The sequence below is a fragment of the Castor canadensis genome, chromosome 17 (genome assembly GCF_047511655.1).
Source record: "Castor canadensis chromosome 17, mCasCan1.hap1v2, whole genome shotgun sequence".
In the NCBI taxonomy this organism is placed as follows: domain Eukaryota; kingdom Metazoa; phylum Chordata; class Mammalia; order Rodentia; family Castoridae; genus Castor; species Castor canadensis.
Window position 1 is genome coordinate 51,987,694 of NC_133402.1, and position 24,943 is coordinate 52,012,636.

The 24,943-nt window shown below is 42.1% G+C and overlaps 1 pseudogene; it reads left to right on the top strand.

The window, feature by feature from the left end:
- Positions 1-24,943, top strand: part of LOC109675607 (collagen alpha-4(VI) chain-like) — a 152,382-nt pseudogene that overhangs the window by 80,580 nt on the left and 46,859 nt on the right.

Genomic DNA, 24,943 nt, shown 5'->3' on the forward strand with positions numbered 1-24,943 from the left:
TATCTGCCTTTTAGAAAATGAGAGTTTTGTATGAGAGTTTCAAATGAGCCCCAGTTGGATTCTAAATACCACATCCCTTAGTGTGATGGTACAAACCAAGAAACCTGGATGGATGGAACCCATACATTTGATCACTCAGTTGCCACAACTGCCATTCTTTTTCTGGCAAAATGGTAAAATGTCCTTCTGTGACCCAGTGAAAACTGTGGGCATGTGGGGTAATGTCCAGAAGAATTTTCCTTCATAAGCAGCACACTTTGATCCAAAATTCTTTTTAGACACATACCTCATTCCTAGGATTGTAGGAACATTGAAAGCTTATATAGAAGTTGTGCATCAAGTGGTGGTTTTCTTGCACCTGAGCCACTCACATCCCCACCATGCTGTGATGATCTATGACACATGATTTTTACCTGGCCCATTTCTGGGAGAAAAGTCCCAAGAAGCACACTTCACATACTCCAAACTTGTAACTGAATTCACCCTTAGCACCCTTTACTCTTGCCATTATTAACAATAAAAGTAGAAAATACAATAGCTTCTTCATCACAGCCTCCCACCTCTTATATTCTTGTGATCACTTCCCCAAACACCATGCCACCAGCCAGTTACACCTTTGTTCTTTTCACTACTCATGAGAATGCTTGAGTTTACTTGCATGTTCTGTCAACAGTTCAATTTAAAAACACTTTATAATTGTAAACTGCCTTACTTTGTTTTTTATTAATGACATTTTATCATATTTTTGCCTTTAGTTTCTTCACTTAAGAAAATCTTTTAAACACAGGACTTTTGTATCATAAATTACAATTGCAAGTTAGCATGTAAAGATTGCTGGGTCTTGGTATATTCTCTCTCATTTCTCCTTTCATGGATTTGGTAAGATGGATTTGCCATTCAGAGTTATTTTAAAGCATTGTTAATTTCACAGGACTTAGCTAACATACAACATTCTGTAGTTCTAAAACTTATATGACATAAAAAGGTATAGAAAAGTTCTTTGCATAATCCAAACAATGTTGAACAAATCAGTGGAGGTAAGGGGATGGGAGCCCTTCCCCAGCTCCTGTCCAACGACGTGACCAAAATCGCCTATAAGTAAGGGGCATAAATGGCAAACGTTATCAGACAGCTCTCTTTTTTTAATAAATATGATGAAAAAGCTATTTCCTTTGGAATTTTATTTAACAAAAATTAAATATTCCTGGGCTGGAAGACTGGCTAATGTACAGCATCTGCCTAGTAAGCAATGAGGCCTTGACTTGCATCCATACGACTGCTAAAAAATGTGAAAAAATTTATCACCCCTTAATAGTAACCTTTCAAAGGTTACACATTCATTCTATCTTTTCCTCCATAGACAATTCTTTACTACTGATTTGAACAAAAATAAATACTGTCATATAAAGCAGATTTTTCATATACTTGTTTTACCTGGAGAGAAGATGAGATACCAAATCTGCACCTAAACGGTAGGCTCCCTCAATTATCTCTAAGAATGTTTATCTAAATAAAAATATTGGTGAAGCCCTAGGAAGACTATGATTGGAGATTTAAAAGAAAAAACTCTAAAATTAAGTCATAAAAATTTCTGTTTTAATATTACAAGGGGCATTTGTCATTAATTTATAATCTTTCTCCCAGTTTGTCATAAAATGCCCTTTTGCTAGATTCCTGATCAAAATGGACTTTCAGTGGTCTCAATATAGGCCTGCAGTATCATATTTCTGTAAGGAAGGGATCTGTCCTCACCAGACTCTAACAAATTTACTCAGTATGCTCTAAAACGAGGAAAACATGCTCCTTTCTCATCACATTGGCCTTGGGGGCCTATTTAAAAGGAGTTCAATGAAAGTCTTCTATTTCCTTCCTTTCCTTCCTTTTGTATTTTCCTCCAAACACAAACAGCAAAACTAAAGAAGACAAATAAGTTCATTAGTATTTTTTACAATTCTTTCTTAAAAGATATATTAAGAAATTAATATTTAAAAAATTTTAAAAAGTGAATCTTTTAATGCAATACAAATGCCCCCCATATAATTTAAAAACTATATATATGTGGCTTATTAATGGCCAAAATTTACTACTGTTTTCATTTCTGTAATTTAAAACAATACAATGGCCTAAAATTGCATATGTAGCTCTTTTGATGACATCAGAGTTTAAGGTGTTGGAGACAAAGCTCCCTTTGTGAGCCATTCTGTCTTGACCTTGCCCTGGAACATTTTGCGGTTGTTTGGTTGTTTAATTTTGGTGCGTACTATCCTGATTTATTGGCATAAAAGCAGCATCTTTCCCCTAAGGCCAAGAGACGAAGGGCGCTATTTGAAAACCCCCTCTGGACTGGGCTTAATGGAATTCTACCCTACCTTCTTCCACTATTAGGCCCCTTGCTAGGTCTACTTTTAATTGTGATCATAGGGCCCTGCATTATAAACAGGCTGATACAATTCATTAAAGAACAAATTAACACCTTAGCCTCTAAGCCTATACAGGTCCATTATCATCGCCTGGATATGGAAGACCGTGCTCCTGAGACCTTCCTTTCAATAGAAACTCGCTAAATGCTCCATCTGGGTTTCCAAATTTTCTCTCTGCCACCCCCTCTTCTTATATAACATTCTTGACCACTCATCGCCCATTGGGCCCTCCTCCACTGGGCCCCTCTGCTTGGGGGAGGCAGCACCCAGGGAGAGTGATCATAAAGGCTTTTCTAAACGAGGGTGCAGGTAAGACTGCAGGAGGGTGGATCCTAGGATCCCCAGACCCAAGACCTCTGTATGACATGCCCTGGTGCATGGCGGTTGGCATGCTCCTAAAAAATCCGCCTCCTCAAAAAACATGCCGAGGAGAAAGGACGCTTGCTTACAAAGCAAAAATGATCTCCACCCTGAGGAACTGGGCCTCTGTCATCCCCTCTCAATAAGCCGACATATTCTGGTCACGTTTGTATAAGAATAAGGGGGAAATGTCGGAGACAAGGCTCCCTTTGCGAGCCATTCTGTCTTGACCTTGCCCTGGAACATTTTGCGGTTGTTTGTCTTCCTGGGACATCTTGCATTTCTCCGGACATCCTGTGTTCATGCAAATACCCTGCAGCATCGCACCACCCGCCCGACTTCTCCATCTCTGGCACAAGATGGCGCCGTCCCCGCTTCTCTTCCGGGAGTTTACCTTGCCGCCGGCGCGAACTTGCACCCTATCAGAAGTCCTGTAGCAGAACCAGCCAACCAGCCTGCACCTCGTCGTACCCCTCACTCCCTCAGCACATAAATACCCCTGTGTGAACAATGAAGTTTTGCAGCTTGATCAGATTTCCTGTCTTGCTGTCTCCTTCGTGTCTCTTGTCCCTTCATTCTTCCCCTTCTAGGTTCGCTACCCACGCTGATGTGTCCTGCAGGACGGGACATCTGGCGCCCAACGTGGCTGTAGCTATTCCTTTGATTGCGGGGAGAACACCATCCTCCGGGAAGACCAGGCGCCAAGCGGAGTTCGCGATCGCCTCGGCAAACGCAACCGAGAGACAGATCCAGGAGGAGAGTGAGGACGGCGAACGGTGAGTGGCCCACCACAGGACAAGCAGTGTCGTCACATGATTTGTTTCTGTCAGGCCTCAAGGAGGCCCTCAAGACGCGAGGGGCGCGTGTTAAGAAAAAGGACTTAAAGTCATTCTTTTCTTACATAGGAGACCTATGTCCTTGGTTTCCTCTTGAAGGAACCATTGATGGTAAAAGATGGCTCCGGGTCGGAGACTGTTTAAAAGACTATTATAAATCTTTTGGCCCCGAAAAGGTCCCTGTGACCGCCTTTTCTTATTGGAACTTGATTAATGACATTCTCAAAAGTGCACCCTTTGATAATGGTACTTTAAAACTTGTTAAAATTGGGCAAAATGCTATGCAGACGGCTTCCCGCCCTCCTACAGGGGTCTCTGATGGTGGAGGACCCACGGATGCTGTCAAACATCTTCAAATAATCGAGCTTTTAAAACCCCAAATCCCCGAACTCACATATCACCCCTTAATGTTGCCTAAATCTCAGATTCCAGATTTAGATCCCAATACATTAGATATTTTGGGAAGTACCTTCTCCTTGCTTAACACTTCCAACCCCACCCTTGCTAAGGATCGCTGGCTTTGCATGACCACAGGAGCAATAATGCCCATGGCAATACCTGTTAACTCCACCATAAATAATCAGGATACCTGCCAATCTGGACTTCCCTTTAAAGTACAGCCTATGGATGCACCTACAGTATGCCTTCAAGGCAGGATGCAAAATAATTCTTATGATATTGACGTTGGGGTTAGTTCTTTTGGAAATTGCTCATCAGTTCTAAATTATTCCTCACCCACCCCAGCTCTTTGTCCCCCCAACGGTACAGTTTTTTTGTGTGGAGGAAACTCAGCCTTCCCCAGGCTTCCAGCAAATTGGACTGGTGGCTGTGTTGTTGCCTTATTACTCCCAGATATTACTGTTGTCTCAGGAGATGAACCTCTGCCCATTCCTAGCTTAGACACCTTAATTAAAAGACATAAACGGGCAATACAAGCCTTACCGCTCCTTGCCAGCCTTGGAATAACAGCAGCTGTAGGCACAGGTACAGCTGGCTTAGGCACGGCTATACACTCTTACCGTCGCCTCTCTCAACAACTTATAGATGACGTACAAACTCTATCTGGAACCATTAAGGATTTACAGGACCAAATAGACTCCCTGGCAGAAGTGGTCCTTCAGAACAGGCGAGGCTTAGATCTGCTAACAGCCAACCAGGGAGGTATCTGCTTGGCCTTAGGGGAAAGATGCTGCTTTTATGCCAATAAATCAGGCATAGTACGCACCAAAATTAAACAGCTTTAAGAAGATTTAGAAAAGAGACGAAGGGAGCTATTTGAAAACCCCCTCTGGACTGGGCTTAATGGAATTCTACCCTACCTTCTTCCACTATTAGGCCCCTTGCTAGGTCTACTTTTAATTGTGATCATAGGGCCCTGCATTATAAACAGGCTGATACAATTCATTAAAGAACAAATTAACACCTTAGCCTCTAAGCCTATACAGGTCCATTATCATCGCCTGGATATGGAAGACCGTGCTCCTGAGACCTTCCTTTCAATAGAAACTCGCTAAATGCTCCATCTGGGTTTCCAAATTTTCTCTCTGCCACCCCCTCTTCTTATATAACATTCTTGACCACTCATCGCCCATTGGGCCCTCCTCCACTGGGCCCCTCTGCTTGGGGGAGGCAGCACCCAGGGAGAGTGATCATAAAGGCTTTTCTAAACGAGGGTGCAGGTAAGACTGCAGGAGGGTGGATCCTAGGATCCCCAGACCCAAGACCTCTGTATGACATGCCCTGGTGCATGGCGGTTGGCATGCTCCTAAAAAAATCCGCCTCCTCAAAAAACATGCCGAGGAGAAAGGACGCTTGCTTACAAAGCAAAAATGATCTCCACCCTGAGGAACTGGGCCTCTGTCATCCCCTCTCAATAAGCCGACATATTCTGGTCACGTTTGTATAAGAATAAGGGGGAAATGTCGGAGACAAGGCTCCCTTTGCGAGCCATTCTGTCTTGACCTTGCCCTGGAACATTTTGCGGTTGTTTGTCTTCCTGGGACATCTTGCATTTCTCCGGACATCCTGTGTTCATGCAAATACCCTGCGGCATCGCACCACCCGCCCGACTTCTCCATCTCTGGCACAAGATGGCGCCGTCCCCGCTTCTCTTCCGGGAGTTTACCTTGCCGCCGGTGCGAACGTGCACCCTATCAGAAGTCCTGTAGCAGAACCAGCCAACCAGCCTGCACCTCGTCGTACCCCTCACTCCCGCAGCACATAAATACCCCTGTGTGAACAATGCAGTTTTGCGATCCTGTGAGTGATGGTTGGGGGATTTCTTCTGCTTTAATTCCGGGACTGTTTGTGCATTTGACAGAGGCAAAGGGCAACTTATTTTTCATTGGTGAGGCATCTAGGCAACCTATCTTTACTATATTGCAAGGGAAGATTTGAGAGAAAAGCCCATTTTATGGAAAGATTGGATTCAGAAAGAGGTGGGAATTTAATTGCTTTGGGTGTCTGGTATGACCAAGCAGGTGTGGGCAATGGAAAGGGCCCCCTTTGACTGTGCTTGCTCCTCCCTCCCTCCTTCCCTCCTGCCCTTTCTTTCTTTTTTTTTCCTTCTCCTCCTCCTCTTCTGTCATCGTTCTTATAGTTTCTTTTCCTGTTTTTGCTGTCCATTTGAAGTAAGAAGCCTTTTTATTTTCTAAGGAGGATGCTGGCACTGACAGTCACATCCAAGGCCCTAAGGGAGAAAAAGGAAGGCGTGGACATCAGGTAAGATGTCTCTGTTTGCGTGGGGCGACAGGCACACATGCAATGGATAAAACGTGGGCATTCTTGTTGGATCAGCACAGGACTCTGGACAGCAAACCTATGGGGCTCCACTATCCACGGAGCCAGGAGCCTGACCGCTCATCTCCACTTACACCCTCATCCTTGCACCCTTGACTTACAGCTTTATTTCCTGTACAAATCCAATCTCCCACAAGGCTAGTAACACTTGCTAGATTACTGTACCTCTTTCGTCCTTGGTTCTCTCATTACCAAAATGATCAGACCGATTGACGCTCATAGTCATTCCAGTTTTACCCCCCTTCCTCCAAGTTTGTAATGATGCTGAATTTTTTTAAACGTTCTTTTATTCTTTATTGACGTGAATGACGCATCAGTATAAAAGAAGCCCAGGACCAGGATGCTACTGCCTTGCTGCCTTCCCAGCCGGCACTGATTGACGGAGATGGGTCCTCGCCTGTGTAAAAGATGAGATGTGGTTCCGAAGGCTAGAAGCCTCATGATAGGAGACATCACAGAAGGAAAACGACTTGTTAACTTGACAGATGCAATTTCTTGGAAGTCATTTTTATATCCCAGACATTAAAATGCATGATTCTGAAAAAATGATGAAAATAACCCCTGAGTTCTCACATCTCCTCATTCCTTATTTTCAGCAGTGAGGTTGCACAGCACGATGTTGGAAGTGGAGGGGAGCCTCTGTTTACTTCAAACCGTTATCTTTGCATCCTTTGGCAAAACCCTGGGACACTCGCTGTCCTCCCTAGATTGTGGCCAAATGCCATCTGTGTTTTATATGTCCAGGTTTGGTGTTCAGTTCAGCTCATCACAAGACCATTATTATGTAGCTGTGTGCGAAAACCTCTAGGACTTGAATGTTCCCTTTTGATGAGTTGAGCTCAGAGAGAGAGAGCTCCGTGAATGGCCACTCCACTGGCAAAGGGATTGGACTATGGAAACTGCAGGGAAGCAACCCTTAGCCCATGTGGGCCTCAGCTTCCTCGTCTGTAAGATGGGATGAACAGAGAAACCATTGTTTGCATGAATTGGTGGTTGTTATGGAAAGAATGGTGAGGATCTGTGTACTTTTTTTGGGGGGGAGGCAATGCTGGAGTTTGAACTAACATTTCTGGTGCTTGCTAGGCAGGCACGCTACCTTTCGAGCCACATCCCCAGTCCTTTTTGCTTTAGTTTCTTTTTCAGATAGAGTTTCTCATTTTTGTCCTTGTTGACCTGGGACCATGATCCTTCTACCTTGAGATTGCAGGTATGACCTACCGTAATCTGTGTATAAACTGAGCCTGGCTCCATGGCTTGCTCAAGTTTTGCTCTTGGGAAGGAACCCAAGCCTCTAGACAAACTGTGCAGGGCTGGATCCATCACTGCTGTGCCACAAGTACAAGTAAGAGCCCCACAGTCACAGACCTCAGATCCCCGAATTGTGTGCAAACAGAAATTGTAACCTTCTGAGGTTCCATGTCATGCTGAATTTGTGTTCCCCAGGGCTTCTGCTCCCATGCTAGGCTTAAAGAAGGGAGCTAATGAAATACCCTTTCTTTTTTTTGTGGTTTGAACTCAGGGCCTACACCTTGAGCCACTCGACCAGCCCTTTTTTGGGATGGGTTTTTTCCAAGATAGGGTCTGGTTTTGACCCACCATCCTCCTGAGTAGCTAGGATTACAGGCATGAGCCATTGGCACCTGGCACTAAATATCCTTTGAATAGATTTTGGAGGCAAGTTACTCCCTGCCAGCATAAGCTGGCAGCCAGGCATGCTGACATTCTAGTTGGAGTGTTATTGGCAGATAGGCCATTAGGGGACAGTCTCCCCTTGCTATTACTTTGAGACAACCAAAGAGCAGATTCAGTGTTGCAGTTTGATGGGGAAGGACCTCTGCTCAAGCCATCTCTCCACCCAAGCTGGGAAACTTGATTACATACCTAGTTTTGGGGAAGGAATGGAGAATCAATCACGCCAGTCAGAAGTGTGAGAGCAACATTTCTGGGGAGAGTTGCTTTTTTGGGAAAGCAACAGGCAATTAGGGCTGTTATTTTTAGTTTTTTTTTTTAATGTTTTTAAATATGTAAGTGACAGAAAAGCCTGACTAGTACTGTTTTAGCTAATAAATGTGTGATGCCAGGTTTGGCAGGCCATCTCAATGACACCATGGAAGCCTGTGACGTGGTCAGGGACTCAGCCTTGTTCTTCCACACTGCCATCCTCAGTGTCAGCCTTTGGTCCTTGGGTGTGGCAGCTCTGAGCTTTTTGTCTTTACCTTTATATAAAATTCCAGAAGGAAAGGGACTTCTTTCCTTTCCCCAGGGCGCTGCCAGCAATTGCCCCTTCATATTGGTTAGCTCACACTGGATCCCGAGGTCCCTACCTGCCATAGGCCTGTTTCAAGAGATCCAGAGAAAGCAAATCTCAGACAAAAGGAAACAGGATAGCCATACTTGGCCTGGCTCTCTGGAATGCACCCTTTGGAGCTGGGTATATTGTTGTCTCAACAAAGCTAAGATTTTTTGGCTGGGGCCATGACTCAAGTGGTAGATTGCCTGCTTGTCTAGCAAGGTTAAGACCCTGAGTTCAAACCCCAGTACCACCAAAACAAAAAAGAAAACTGAGATTTTTGTAGTAAAGGCGAAAAGCTGTTGTGTCTACCTCCACTGTGTCTGCCACAGCTTAAAATGTGTCTGTCCTTTGATCTAGCCTTTCCAGTCCCAGAAATTGACCCAGAAACTAATCATGGACCAACATAAAGATTTAGCTCCAAGGATGTCACTGCAAATGATTTTAAAACAGTAAAAAGTACTCAAATTTCTACTAAGAGATCACTTAGATACACAATGGTGCTTCCACACAATGGAATATTGTTAGTCAGTGACACAAAACATAGAAGACAATTTCTTGATAAAGAAATATTGCACCTACAATTTGATTTTAAGTTAAAAAAATGAAGTTTTGGCTGGGGGTGGTGGCACATGTCTGTAATCTCAGTTACTCCTTGGGGGGAGGGTGGAGATTGGGAGTGGTTCGAGGCCAGCTTGGGCAAAAAGTTAGCAAGGCCCATCTCAACAAACAAACCTGGCATGGTGGCATGTCCCTGTGAACCCAGCTACATTGGAGGTCATAGATAGGAGGATTGTATCAGAGGCTGGCCCTGAAGAGGAAAAGTGAGGCTCTATCTGAAAAAAACAACCTAAAGCAGAAAGGGGCTGGAGGTGTAGGCCTGAGCTCAAACCTCAGTACCAACACCACAAAAAAAAAAAAAAAAAAAGGGCAGGTTTACAAAACAGTGTATTCAACAAGAGTCCAAATTTGTAGAAAACATCCCTCCCTATGCTTTTCTTGCCCTTAACTTTGCACTCTGAATTGTGGTCATTGTCCACAATGAACTTGGATTATTTTTCACCCTAACTTTTCATTTTGACAAATATCCCATCTCAAGAAAAAAGTTGTAGTTGCAAGAATGAACAGCCATCCTTACCGTATTTGCTTTATTTCTCTCTGTGCAAGTGATAGAAAGTGTGTTTTGCTGAGCCATTTGAGGATCAATTAAAAGCTTTGTGACACTTTACTTATGTATGTTCACCAAGTATACAAGTATACATACATAAGTAGTAGTAGAATTCTTTCGTGGTGTGGGATTTGCACTCAGAGCCTTGCACTTGCTAGGCAGGTGCTCTGCCACTTGAGCCACACTGCCAGCCCCCTTTTTGCTTTAGTTATTTTCAGACAGGATCTTCTGCTTTTTGCTCAGGGTTGGACTTGAACTATGATCTTCCTGCCTATGCCTCTGTGGTAACTGGGTTTACAGGTGTGTTCTATCACAACCAGCAACAAGTATATTTTAAGAAAAAGGACATTATTCTATGCTCATAATATATTATTTTCTAATACACAGTCCATATTTAAATTTCTCCACTTGCCCCTTGTCTTAGTCACTTGGGCCACTGTAACAGAGTGCAGAAAACTGGGTGACTTAAACAACACGTATTAGTCACAGTTCTGGGGAACCCAAGATCAAGGCACTGGAAGATTGCTGTCTGGTGAGGGCCCACTTCCACTTCTTGGTTGTAAGCTGATGTGGCAGAAAGAGCAAGAGGGCACCTTCAGGCCTCTTTATTAGGCCCCCACCCCTTCATAAGGATGCCACCTCATGCCTATCTTATCTCCTAAAGGCCTGCCTGGGGGCTAAAGTTTCAACATCAGTTGTTTTTATTGGGGAGACCCGAATAGTCAGTTTGTAACACCCCAGCGGTGGTCTTTCACCTGTGTTGTTTCAGGATCCAACCAAGTGTTATGTGGTACGTTTGGTGGTCTCTCATCACAATGGTTGCCCAGTATTTTGTTTGTTGATGTGACATTGACATTCAGACCAGTTATTTTGCAAAACTTCCCTCAGTTAGGGTTTGTCTGATTGTTTCTTCATAAGTAAGTCAGGCTGAACATTTTGGGAGGAGATTCAGCAATACTATGTGCGTCTCAGTGACTTGGAGGGCCACAGTGTCAGATTGTGTCATTACTGGTGACACTGAATCTAATCATTTGATTATGTTCAACAGATTTCCCATTGTGAACATGCTTTCCTTTGTTTCTAATGAAGAAGCGATCGGGGAGTGATGCTCTGAGACTGCAAATTTCCTGTATCCCAACCATCTTTTACCCAGTGACTCTGCATCTGCCCAGATAATTTCATTATGCTGCCTGCAAAATGCTATTTAGTACGGAAGCAAGAAAAAAATGCCTTTAAAGAAAGAACGCTTATTCTATCCAGACCTATTGTGAGAGGGCTTTATCTCCAGCCCTTTCCCACACACCTACTTCTACAAGAAGTCCACAGAGGTAGCATTTACTACAGAAAATTGGGAACACAGGAAAGTAAAATGTAGAGGAATAATATCAGTATTTCCAGGAGTGAAGAAATGGCTGATGGAAAGTTAGATAAGGGTCCTATGTCTTATTAAAAATGTTGTAGTATAATATTTTTTTAAATGTGGAATCATCGTTTCCTTCCTTAACATATAGACAGAAACCAATCCTGACTCTATTTGTGGAAGGGCTGGTTCCACATTCAAATCCAATACATTCATGCACATATTCTGAGGGATAAATTTTCCTTGTATCGTATTTGAGATAAATGACTCTTTCACATAATTTAGCAACCCTTAAAAGAATAACATCATAGCACAAACTATTTTTCACTTTATAAACTTAAAAAAGTGAAATAAATGTATTTCTTTGTGTTGCTCTTAAGGTTCTTCAAAAGAAGCTGAGTAAAAAGATAAAAACTTATGACAGTGTTTACAGCATGCCTACTCAAGTTTATGAAAAGATATGCTTACACCTACTGTGAGCACAGAAAATTTTTGGAATTTTGCAAAATTTAATCTGTTCCCAGTTGCCTCCTGTAAGAGAATTTGCTTAAGAGGTACTTTGTAATTTGTACTCTTACAGTTTCATACAGTGTGCATTTTTATTATGACACATTTGACTTTGTCAATAAACACAATATTTCAAAATAAATATTGTACTTCTAAAGAGTACAATCACAAGAAGTCAGAAGTGCAATTCAGAATAGCAGAGCTGTGCAGGTAAATCTTACAACCAAAACAACACAGAGTACCAAGTAGACAAGTGAAGAGTTTAGCTAACTGTTTAGATGTTTCCCCTCCATCGTGCTGTAATCTGAACATTTGGAAATGCCTATTATTTGCATATTTTGACACATGTAGTCTTAAATCAAAATCAGTGCTTTTTAGAAAATATTAAGATGTATCACGAAACATTTAATACCCTCAAAAAAGATGTAATGAATTCTACCACAGACACAAACTTTGATAAATCCATCACAGAGTTTAAGCAAAACTGCCAGTATAGAGGGCTGGCAGAGTGGCTCAAGTGGTAGAGCACCTGTCTAGCAAGTGTAAGTCCCTGAGTTCAAACCCCAGCAGTGACAAAAAACAACAGCAAAAACTTTACCAATGATGCAGCCTCCATCTTGAATTTTTTCCTTTATGTTTATATTGCCTATATAAACTTTATTAAGTTTTTTTTTTTTTTGAAGTACTTGGGTTTGAGCTCAAGGATTCACACTTGCTAGGCAAACATGCTACCACTTGTGCCACACCCCCAGCCCTGTTTTTGGTTTGGTTGTTTTTCAGATAGGGTTTCATGCTTTTGGCCTGGGGCTGTTCTTGAGCTGTGATCCTCCTACCTCTGCCTCCCTTATAGCTGAGATTACAGGCATGAGCTCTCATACCTAGCCCTACTTTATAAAGTTTTGGTAAATGTTTAAAATTTGTTACATAATATTTCAAGAAACATTTCTATCATAATTTGATTAACACATTCTTCATATTGTGCAATGTTTAAATTGCTTCAGAGTTTAATCTATTTTAATTAGCACTGGGAATAAGCAAAGGCGCACACAACATTTTGTGTCTGTATTTCACATGCTTTTCCCGTGCATATATTCCATGGAGTTAGCACATAGCATCACTGAATAAGTATCCCTCTGGGCTGAAAGATGACTCACTCATTCTCTGGACACTACTTATTCTCCCACGTCTCACTCTACAGAGCTGAGCCCACTGGAATATTTCCTATTGTGGCTACAAGAACTCTCCCTCTGTCTCACCCCTCCACCCCATATTGATCCCTCCATGGGCAGAGACACCCCTTCTGAGACACCCCTTCTGTCTTCTGTTTCATCTGCCAGTAAGGATCCCACATAACCCAGACAGAAGGCGGAAGTGCCAATATTTTTAAATTGTAAGTATGGCTTGTTGAAGAATATGTGTGACCACTGTCCTAGCATGGTAAACCTTGAAGAGTCATCAAAGGGACAATCTTCAGGGAGTGATGGCCACACAATGATATTTTGAGGCATTGGAATTCAATGTCATTTATTTCTTGAGAAGTGCTGACTAACAGATCTTTTTTGGCAACACTGGGGTTTGAACTTGGCCTCATGCTTGCGAGGCAGGTACTATTACCACTTGAGCCACTCTACCAGCAACAAATAGAACTTTCTGAGATCATGGAAGTATTTTGCATGGGTGCCATCCAATATGGTAGCCACCAGCCACTTGGTGGCTACTGAACACTTGGGATGTGGCCAGTATTGACTAAGGAGTTAATTTTCGATTTTATGTCATTTTATTTGATTCAGATTTAATTGACACACGTAGCTAGCTGCCTCTGTGATGGGCAGCACAAGTATAGAGAATAAAACCAGGGAGCACATGGTACTTAAACCGATCTTCCCTTTGTCTCTTACTTTTTAGGGAGGTTCTAGTTTCTCTAGGGGAAACCGGAAGTGTGGGCCCTCAGGTAGGTGTCACTGCTGGCAGGTGTGTTTCTCCTGGTTTCATGGAGGGGGAAGTAGGCTGGGTGAGAATTGCCTTGTTTCCTTCTCTGAGGTCTCTGCTTGTGTTCTTAGGGGTCTCAAGGAAGGCGAGGTGTGGCAGGGTTGAAGGTCAGTGCTTTCTGGAGACTTCTCTTTGATCCACACATAAGGCTACTTCAGTAGTTCTCCATGAAGTCCAGGGGAGCGGTGTTGGGGGTGGTGGAGGTTCATGGGGCATGGGTGGGAAGTTACTATGGAGATCTTTTTCATGAAGGAAGGAAGTTTAGATGGTTCTTTGCCCTTTTCCCCAGGCTGCTATAATATTTCATTTGGGTTTTGCTTTTGCTGATGAGTTTTCCATTTGAACAAGAGGGACTTCCTGTAGTTGATAAGCACATCTCACTCTAGATGCAGGACAAGGGCTGAGCTCTTGTAATTTCCAAGGGAGACGATGTGTAATTAAATTAATTGAATTTAACTGATGTTGTACAAAACCCCTTAATTCTTGGGTAATTTTTTTTTAGTTTCAGTTTCCAACTTTAACATGTTCTTAAGGTCTCCTGTCTTACAATTCTAGCTGGCCCTGTATCTTACAATTCAAACAGTCCTCGATGGGCTGTAGTTTGATAGTGAGCTGGGGGTTATCCCCACGAGGAGTCCTATTTTACCAAGCATTTATCTGGCCCCACTTGACATTTGTTTATAGGATCTCATGCAAACCTTTCCACAGCCCCCAGGAATTTTTATGGGTCAGAGAGGAAATACAGGTTTATCAAGTGAAGCAATTTGTCAGAGGCCCCCAGTTAATAATTGGTGGTGATAGCTAATCAAATCTAATTCAAATCCAATGTCTGATTTCAAAGACCATGGTACTCATTGAGATTTTTGTACAAAATGAATTATTTTGTATAGAGTTCTCTCTGACATGACGGGTTATAGTCGGCTTATATTTTTTCTAGCATTCTCATGACTTAGGGGTAGAGGAGAAATGAGGCTGATTTATCTCACTTTGTTATTGATTTCTTCCTTTTTTTCCTTTTGGTGGGACTGGGGCTTGAACTCAGGGCTTTGCACTTGCAAAGCAGGCACTCTACTCCTTAAACCATACCTCCAATCCATTTTGCTTTGGTTATTTTTTGGGAATGGGATTTCATGAACTATTTGCCCTGGCTGGCTTTGAACCACGATCCTCCTGATCTTAGCCTTCCAAGGAGTTAGGTTTACAGGCATGAGCCACTGGCTCCTGGCTTGTTACTGATTTCTTATTATTTGTGGCTGAAGGTTCAGCTTTCTTACCTCATCTACCTCCTTCTCCACACATATCCTCCCAACCCATCCTTGCAATCCACTTACTTTCTCTACTTCTGGTCAAATCAATTCAGTGTCCACGTGATGACCAGGTGAACACTACTTACAGCTTTATTTATGGCTTTTGTTTTCCTTGAATGCCCCCTTTCCCCAGTTGTTTTGTGTTCTATGGGTCTATTACTAATTAACCACAAAGTTCATGAGGAGTCTCTTTTCTTTTTTGGCAGGACTGGGGTTTGAACTCAGGGCTTCATGCTTGCTAGACAGGCACTCTACCACTTGAGCCACTCCAGCTGTCCCTTTTTTGTGTGGGTTTTTTTTGACATAGGGTCTCCAGAACTATTTGCTGGGGCTGGCTTTGAACCATGATCCTCCTGATCTCTGCCTCCTGAGTAGCTAGGATTGCAGGCATGAGCCACCAGTGTCCGATTGAATTATTTTTCTTGACTTGTGACTCATCCTTCCTTAAACCTGAGGAAGGCATTTTACCCTGTGAGCTTTTGTGCTGTTGTCTTGTGGGGACAGATTTTGGGATAGCATCCTTTCATCCTGGGAGCTATGTGTGTAAATGTGTGTAAGCTATGAGATTTAATTGGAAGTCTTTCCTTTTTGTTCACTGTAACCTTGATGAGGCCCAATAGCAGGTTGCTCTTATTCCTGTTCAAGCTTTTCTTTAACGTTCAAGTTTTCCTCTTTAATAAGAGGTAGAATCATAACTCTTTTTGGGCTTCAGGGTAAGCTGAGTTTACCCAACACATCAGTGATTTTTCTGGCTGACCCAGTGTTGGAGTGCTGGTTTTACAGACCCATTTATGTTCTGAGGCTGTAACTTGCTAAAGATCAGGGAGACCTACTGAAAACAACACAGTCTCCGGGGTGAACTCCAAATTCAGCATTCTTTGGGCCTTGGGAAAATATGGCTCATTATTGCCTATAAAATGAGATCTGCTGGTTTTTGCAAGATGCATAATAAAATGGAATTCTAAATAAAATTTTATTTATGAAAAGATTATATTATGGCAGATTGATATACAGATCTTTTTAGCAATAAAGCAAGGCTTGTGGTTATGACCAAATTAAGAATACCATTAATTTTTAAAAATGTCCATAACCTACCAACTTTCTGCAATTATTCTTGTGTTAGCTCCCTTTACTTGTTTAAATAATAAAGAGTTATCATAATGCATATACTATTCTATATTCTGCTTTTCTGTGCTTCTGAATCTTCCTATTATCATTTCTTTTTTTTATTTTGTATTTTTTATTATTCATTTATTCACATGTGCGTACATTGTTGGGGTCATTTCTCCCCCCTGTTCCCCTTTATCATTTCAATATATTGTATTTTACTTGATTGACATACCACAACTTACTAAACTATTCTTATGTTGGAAATTTAGGTTATTTCTATTTTTGTTAGATATTATGTTCAGTGACAGAGAAAAATGATATTATGAGATTTTTGTTTTATCCTTGCTTTGGCTTTGCTGAAATGATTTCCTTAATATGGATAGATGAGTGGAGTTATAACAAAAGGATTTGAACTCATGTGTAGCCAGAGTGTTTCCATAAATGTTGCACCTATGAAAATCACTAATGCAACATGCAAACTAGATTGCATTTCACAAGCTGGATCAAACTTTCTTGCTACATTCCTTTTAAAACTTGGTTCATATTTATAAATCTAGAAGCCAGCTCTTGACAACCAGAATAGTATAACAATAATGATTAATGGAAGTGTCAAATAGTTTAAAAAACTTGAGACGCACATGTAATGTGATCCACATAGATTAATTCTGAGTTTGAGGTTTTTGCTCTTTGCACATCTATGAATAATTAGTGAGGCAGTCTATCCGTGACCAACATGAAAAAGAAGGCAGAATAAGTCACAAAACTGGTCTTATCCTCAACCACAAAAAAATGTATCTTCTCTGTAGAGACGAAAATGCTAATTAGGAAGAGAAATTACACCAGTTACCAAGTGAATCATTTGAACAACTCACCCTTTGCCTAGAGAACTAGGTAAATGCTAAAACTCTATAGGGTTTTAAAGCCAATTTTCTGTCTGGGTTGGTGGCACCCACTTGTAGTTTCAGCTACTTAGGAGGCTGAGGCGGAAGGATCACTTGAACTCAAGAGTTCAAGACCAGCCTGGGCAACATAGCAAGTCCAGTGCCCTGCCCGGCTTCTGGTTTTCTGTTGTTTTTCCTTGTGCTTGTGTGCCTTCATCCCAGTGTCACCTTGTTTAACATTCAGTTCCTAAGCATGAAATAAGAGTTCTTGACACCAGTGAGCATTAAATCCCTGTACCTTAAGGAGAGGGCTGGGCTTTTAAGAAAGCAGTTATTAGGCATGATACAAATCTGAGTTATTTAAACAAAGTATTTTGACTTCCGTGACTGGTGAGATGTTGTAAAGAGCCTGGTCTTACATTTTCTCAGTGTGAATAGAACCCCTCACCTGTCCTCTCCAGCTCCATCTCTGGGGAGGATGAATCACGGCCCATCAAATCCTTTTTGAGTCTTTCCTTTGGGGCATTCAAGTGACAGATTGCAAGGAAGACTGTCTTCAACCGGAACATGAATGTTGCATGGTGAACTCACTAAGTTTTATTCATTTTGACAGGGCGTGTGTGGAGAATCTGGTGACCAGGGTTACCAAGGAGAGCCTGGGTATCCGGGCTCACGGGTTGTATCAGGAAACTTGGCTTTAATGGTGAAGGACATTTGTTTGAAATTTTAACTTCATTGTTAATAGGAATTTAAATCAGAATGGCCCCAAATACCTTCCTTCCAGGGGCTCCCAAAGCAAACTGTCTAGCTACCCTTTTGGGAAGGCTAAATCACAACAACTGGTATTTATTGATCTCTGTGTCTTAGATTCTGCCCCAAACTCTTGTCTTAACTCCTTTAATCCTTCATTGGGGGTGAGGATAGGCTGGTCACCTCCATTTTACAGGGAAGAAACAGAAAGGGAATGGAGAAGGCAGGTAAATTGGCCAAGGTCACACAGCTAGCAAGTGATAAAACTGGAATTCAAACTCAGACAATGTAGTCATACAATCTTGGTTCTAAGTTACTGCCTCAGGAGTTATGCATTTGAATTAGTCTAGTGGGATTTAAGTCATTACAGTTGTATTCCAGCAAAGTGTTTATGCACAGGGCACTCTGCTTTTAGACCTGGGACCCTCAGACCATCCAGGCAAAGTTAGTGCCCTGAAGCAATTAAGCCAGTGTGAAGTTGTAAACTATGCAGTGAGAACTGGAAATTTGAACTTCCAACCAGTTCTTTTGGAATCATCTAAGCATAAGGCAAATCTACCATTCCATACCCCTTCTTTATACATATCCTTTAGGTATCTTTTTTTTTTTTGAAAGCCAGAGTATTTCTGAGTGTTCCAGTGGAAGAACTTTAAAACAACAAGTTTGTTGGGCGCTGGTGGCTCATGCCTGTAATCCTAGCTATTCAGGAGACGGAGATCAGGAGGATTTCCATTCAAGGCCAGCCCAGGCAATAGTTCTAGACACCTTATCTCAAAAAACCCTTCACCAAACAGGGCTGGTAGAGTGGCTCAAGTGGTAGAGCACCTGCCAACAAGTGTGAGGCTCTGAGTTCAAACCCCAGTGCCACCAAACAAAGCAAACAGATTTTACTCATTCTCCATAATTGAAAATCCTATGAGTATCAGATGACAATCTGAGGAAGTTTTTGCTCAAATTTAGACTTGACAAAGGTACCACGGAAAGAAATGGGTAATCAAAGTGCAATTAGATTTTTAAAAAATATTATGATGGGACAATAGTATCTGAATTCAGGGGAAACAACTACAAGATAAAATTTCTTACATTTTCACTGGTTTAATTCAAAATTGGAACACCTGTCATTGTCATGTCTCGCTTCCTCCTCTCTATATATTTTACTGTGCTTTGGGTCAGGGGTGTGCACCATGCTGGGAGCCATGAGCAAGATAACCAATAAAAACCTCTCTGCCATACTCTCTCCCACTTTTGTCTCCCAGAGGAGAATCATCTATCTATTATAGACAATTATCCATCTATCCTAGATCATCCGTCTATTGTAGATGATTGTCCTCTGGGGGACAAAAAGCATGATCAATGCTTCTATTCACAAAGCATTTCTCAAAAAAACTGGAAAAAAATTGAAGTGTCAAAAATCACTAAAGTAAGTAAAATGATTAGAGAGAAAATGAGCAAATCACCAGCAATGAAACCAGTGAGATTAAGTCACTTAAATGTACTTTTGGTCCTTGAAAAAAGAAAACATGATCTCTCATCCTTAGCTCTGTGTGTCCAAGGGAAATGGTGAATTTTTGAAAGACCTTTGATCAATATCCTAGCTGTTCTCTTATCCCCTTTTAGGATGTAAAATTTGTTGTGTGAATTAAAGTATAAAAGCAATGTGATTGAATGTTAGTGCTCAACAGATTTAACTTGAGAGATTGCTCTAAACCTAGAAGCTGAGGACTTGTGCTGTAGATGAAGTGAGTTTGGAGGGTGCCGTGGGGACCTCCGTGGATAGCTGCCACCTGATCCACTTTGATAAATGACACAGCGATGGCTCAGGGCACCTTCATTTATGCTTCCATAGGCATTCAAGATGATTTTGTGGTTATGTGGAATATAAATGGCTCTGTAAATTGAATTTTAATATTGCCTTTGGAGCAGGGACCATAAGGAAGGCAAGAGCCACCTGGAATCTTTGGGCAAAAAGGACTACTGGGTGCCCAGGTAGGTTGAAAAAAAAAAAAACCAAAACTACATTATAGCTGGTAAGTAACAATGGCCAATTCACACCACATGGGTGTTCCTGGATGAGCCGTTTGGTCTGCGATCTGTGGGTATCAGAAAATCTAATTCTATTCAATAAGCACTGATTATTAACTTTTATTCTGTGCATTTTGGGGGAATATAGTGACCAATGAGCTATGGGTTTGAATTTCAAGGGCATGTAATACAAGTTCATTTTTATTGTATGAGACAAAATAATGGCACCACAGAGATTAAGGAAGCGTCCCAATATTATAGATGAGGAAACTGAGGTTTGGGAGATTAAATGCATCCGGATAGCAAGTGGTTAAACTGGCTTCCATCTTGGGTCTTTCTAAAACCTACTCAACTGCTTACCTACTTTCCATGGTTCATGGTTGGGGCGAGCAGACTGTGACAGGACAGACTGCTTCCTCAGGAAGGGGGCAGTTGAGATGGCTTTAGAAACCTGAGCAGCAGGACTTGAGTTGGGAACAAGAGTCTCTCTCCAGAGACTCAAAGTAACAGCTCCAGGACGACCAAAGCCACACTTCTATCCTCATTCTTCCCCTTAGTCAGGAGAAATCTAGTCCTATAACTTGTTGTGCTATTTGAAATCTTATTTGAAATTATTTTCTACTTGGAGCAAGTGAAAGTCCAGACTTGTCTCCCTGATATGTTAATCAAACCATGTTTCCCTGTGTGGCACACAGATAATCCCTTGATTCTGGCACAGTAAGCCTTGCATCTCCATCCTAACCCCCCAGCCCAGAGTTGTTTTTTTTTTTTATTGTTTTATTATTCATGTGTGCATACAAGGCTTGGGTCATTTCTCTCCCCTGCCCCCACCCCGTCCCTTACCACCCACTCCGCCCCTCCCTCTCCACCCCACCCCCTCAATACCCAGCAGAAACTATTTTGCCCTTATTTCTAATTTTGTTGAAGAGAGTATAAGCAATAATAGGAAGGAACAAGGGTTTTTGCTGGTTGAGATAAGGATAGCTATACAGGGAGTTGACTCGCATTGATTTCCTGTGCGTGGGTGTTACCTTCTAGGTTAATTCTTTTTGATCTCACCTTTTCTCTAGTTCCTGGTTCCCTTTTCCTGTTGGTCTCAGTTGCTTTTAAGGTATCTGCTTTAGTTTCTCTGCGTTGAGGGCAACAAATGCTAGCTAATTTTTTAGGTGTCTTACCTATCCTCACCCCTCCCTTGTGTGCTCTTGCTTTTATCATGTGCTCAAAGTCCAATCCCCTTGTTGTGTTTGCCCTTTATCTAATGTCCACATATGAGAGAGAACATATGATTTTTGGTCTTTTGGGCCAGGCTAACCTCACTCAGAATGATGTTCTCCAATTCCATCCATTTACCAGCGAGTGATAACATTTCGTTCTTCTTCATGGCTGCATAAAATTCCATTGTGTATAGATACCACATTTTCTTAATCCATTCGTCAGTGGTGGGGCATCTTGGCTGTTTCCATAACTTGGCTATTGTGAATAGTGCTGCAATAAACATGGGTGTGCAGGTGCCTCTGGAGTAACCTGTGTCACAGTCTTTTGGGTATATCCCCAAGAGTGGTATTGCTGGATCAAATGGTAGATCAATGTCTAGCTTTTTAAGTAGCCTCCAAATTTTTTTCCAGAGTGGTTGTACTAGTTTACATTCCCACCAGCAGTGTAAGAGGTTCCTTTTTCCCCCTGCATCCTCGCCAACACCTGTTGTTGGTGGTGTTGCTAATGATGGCTATTCTAACAGGGCTGAGGTGGCATCTTAGTGTGGTTTTAATTTGCATTTCCTTTATTGCTAGAGATGGTGAGCATTTTTTCATGTGTTTTTTGGCCATTTGAATTTCTTCTTTTGAGAAAGTTCTGTTTAGTTCACTTGCCCATTTCTTTATTGGCTCATTAGTTTTTGGAGAATTTAGTTTTTTAAGTTCCCTATATATTCTGGTTATCAGTCCTTTGTCTGATGTGTAGCTGGCAAATATTTTCTCCCACTCTGAGGGTGTTCTCTTCAGTTTAGAGACCATTTCTTTTGCTGAGCAGAAGCTTTTTAGTTTTATGAGGTACCATTTATCTATGCTATCTCTTAGTTGCTGTGCTGCTGGGGTTTCGTTGAGAAAGTTCTTACCTATACCTACTAACTCCAGAGTATTTCCTACTCTTTCCTGTATCAACTTTAGAGTTTGTGGTCTGATATTAAGATCCTTGATCCATTTTGAGTTAATCTTGGTATAGGGTGATATACGTGGATCTAGTTTCAGTTTTTTTGCAGACTGCTAACCAGTTTTCCCAGCAGTTTTTGTTGAAGAGGCTGCTTTTTCTCCATCGTATATTTTTAGCGCCTTTGTCAAAGACAAGTTGGTTATAATTGTGTGAGCCCAGAGTTTAAACGCATATACTGTACACTTGGTGTGGTAAAGAATAAAATGAACTGACAGTGAAAAACATCAAAAGCTAAACTTACATCTCCAAGCCGATTCATGAGCGTTTGTCAGTTCTGGACATGGAGGGTCCTCAACTTGCGATGGAGCCACTTCCTGAAGAGTCCATCGTGAGCTGGAAATACCGTTCACTCAGAAATGCGCTTGATAGACCTAACTTGCCAAACAGCACAGCCTCGCAACACAGTGCACTGTAGATTAGTGCTGTGTGTCCTTGGATCACAGGGCTGTCTGGAGCTGACGCTCACTGCTCTTACCCAGCATCACGAGACAGTATTGTGCCACCTTTCGTGAGCCCGGGGAAATCTCAAGATTCAACATTTGAAGTATGGATTCTACTGAATGCATAAGACTTGAGCATCATTGAAAAGTCAAACAAAACAAAACACAAAAACCCCATTTACTCAAGCCATTGTAAGTCAGGGTCACATTGCTAACTCCCTGGCCCCACTGGTGACTTTAGCCTTGGTACTGTCACGGGGGAATCTGGGGTCTCCAGGGCCAGATGGTTCAAGAGGAAAAGCTGGCTCAACAGGAATGAAGGTAAATGTAAATGCCAGAGAACTAACTTCCTCCCTCCCTCCCTCCCTCCCTTTCTCCTTCCTCCCTCCCTCCCTCTCTCCCTTCCTTCCTTTCTTCCTTCTTTCTTCTCTCTCTCTTTTTCTCTCTCTCTCTTTCATATTCACCCCCACCATCATTCTCCTTTATCTCCCCTCCCCCCATTCCTGGAATTCTTCTCTCCCCTCACCTCCTCTCCTCTCCTCTCCCTTCCTCTCCCTTTTTTTGGTGGGACTGGGGTTTAAATCCAGGGCTCCTCACTTGCAAAACAGGTACTCTACTGCTTGAGCCACACTTGCAGTCCATTTTGCTCTGGTTATTTTGGAGATGGGGTATCTTGAACTATTTGCCTGGGCTGGCCTTGAACTGTGATCCTCCCAATCGCAGCCTCCCATAGCTAGGATTGTAAGTGTGAGTCACTAGTGCTGTTTATACTCTTTCTTGATTTTAACTTGGCGGGAAGCTCCTTGGGTTTTCTTATACATCTTTCCTTATGTGATCATGTCCTGCGTGTGGTTGGTGATGTACTGACTGAGAAGGAAAGACATCCAGAGAGACAGATAGAAAGGTGGGCCACATATACCAGAAAACAAAGACATGTTAATAGAGAGATATATATAGATTCCAGAAAAAGCTATAGTAGAAAAAAATCACGTAATTTACGATCTACAAATATAATATTTGGGGGCTGGTGGAGTGGTTCAAGTGAAAAGCTCCTGCCTAACAAGTGTGAGGCCCTGAGTTCAAACCCCAGTGGCGCCAAACACAGTATTTGTATTGTAGGGGGTCTATAAATCTTTGTTTAACAAAGGCAGAGGAAGTCTTTAGCAAAGCATTTTGACAGTATGGTGTTGCTAACAGGACTTGAAAAGAGTAACAGAACAATGTCTAGGGTAAATGGCACAAAGTTGCATGAAGTCATGGAAAAAATTAATTTAGTCTTTCCCCTCTATTACAAAAAGGGGAGTGTGGTGATGTAGGAGAAGGAGTGTGTCACCTTGCCCTGTTATAAAAAATTAATATTCTTAATGAGTTAAACTTGGGGTTATAAATATGCCATGATCACTAGGGCTGCTGAGAATCTAGAATCCACTTTGTTTTTTGTGGCAGTACTGGGATTTGAACTCTGGGCCTCACACTTGCTAGGCAGGTGCTTACTGCTTGAGCCATCTACAAGCCCTGCTGCTGAAAATCTAAATAGTCAAAAATTCTCAAACTCTTGTGTAAATAAAGATCTGAAGATGTCTTGGGATTTATCTTCCTTCTCATGTGTTGTTGAAGAGGGAGGTGCCAATTTGCCTCTTGTGCTTGACAAAGATATTTTGCAAGTATTTGAGTCTTTTGGAAATGAAACATTTCTCCAGAGCAACAAATAATATAGCCAGTCAAAGTTATGGATTCAGTTATCCAGAGCATAGGAATAATATTTAGAGACCAAAGATGGTAAAAGATTTGCTGCAGCAGATAACCCTGCAGGCTGTGCATTTTTTACCTTGGTCATTACTCTAAACATGAGAGCAATTAGTTATTTTATGACTATTTTCAATTTGTCACTTTATTGGAATTAGCTTTATCATAAAGAGTAATGTCTTTCCTGCGGCTCACATTTCTGAGATTTCTTTCACCAACAGTTAGAAAGGGTCTGCAGGTTTTTTTTTTTTTTAACTTAGTAGTGAAATTATATTTGTTGTCAAGGAGAAAAAACAACAGCAGGCCAGAGCTGGGCATGGTGACTCACATCTATAATCCCAGTCATGCAGGAGGTAGAGATAGGAGGAGAAGTGGTAGAATGGGAGAATTGAGGCCAGTGAGGCAAATACCAACATCTTCATAAATGTTGTCATCACCACCCCTGCTTCCTCCACCACATCACTACCTTCAGCAATACACCAGCACCGCCATCATCACCAGTCACCTCCATCACCATCCACCTCTCCCACCATCACCATCACCACCATCATCACCAATCACCTCCATCACCATCCACCTCTCCCACCATCACCATCACCACCACCATCACCAATCACTCATCACCCCCCGCCCACTATCACTGCTGTTGCTATTGCTGCCTCCACCATCGCCACCACCAATCATCTTCATCACCATCCACCTCTCCCACCATCACCATTACCACCACCACCACCACCATCACCAATCACC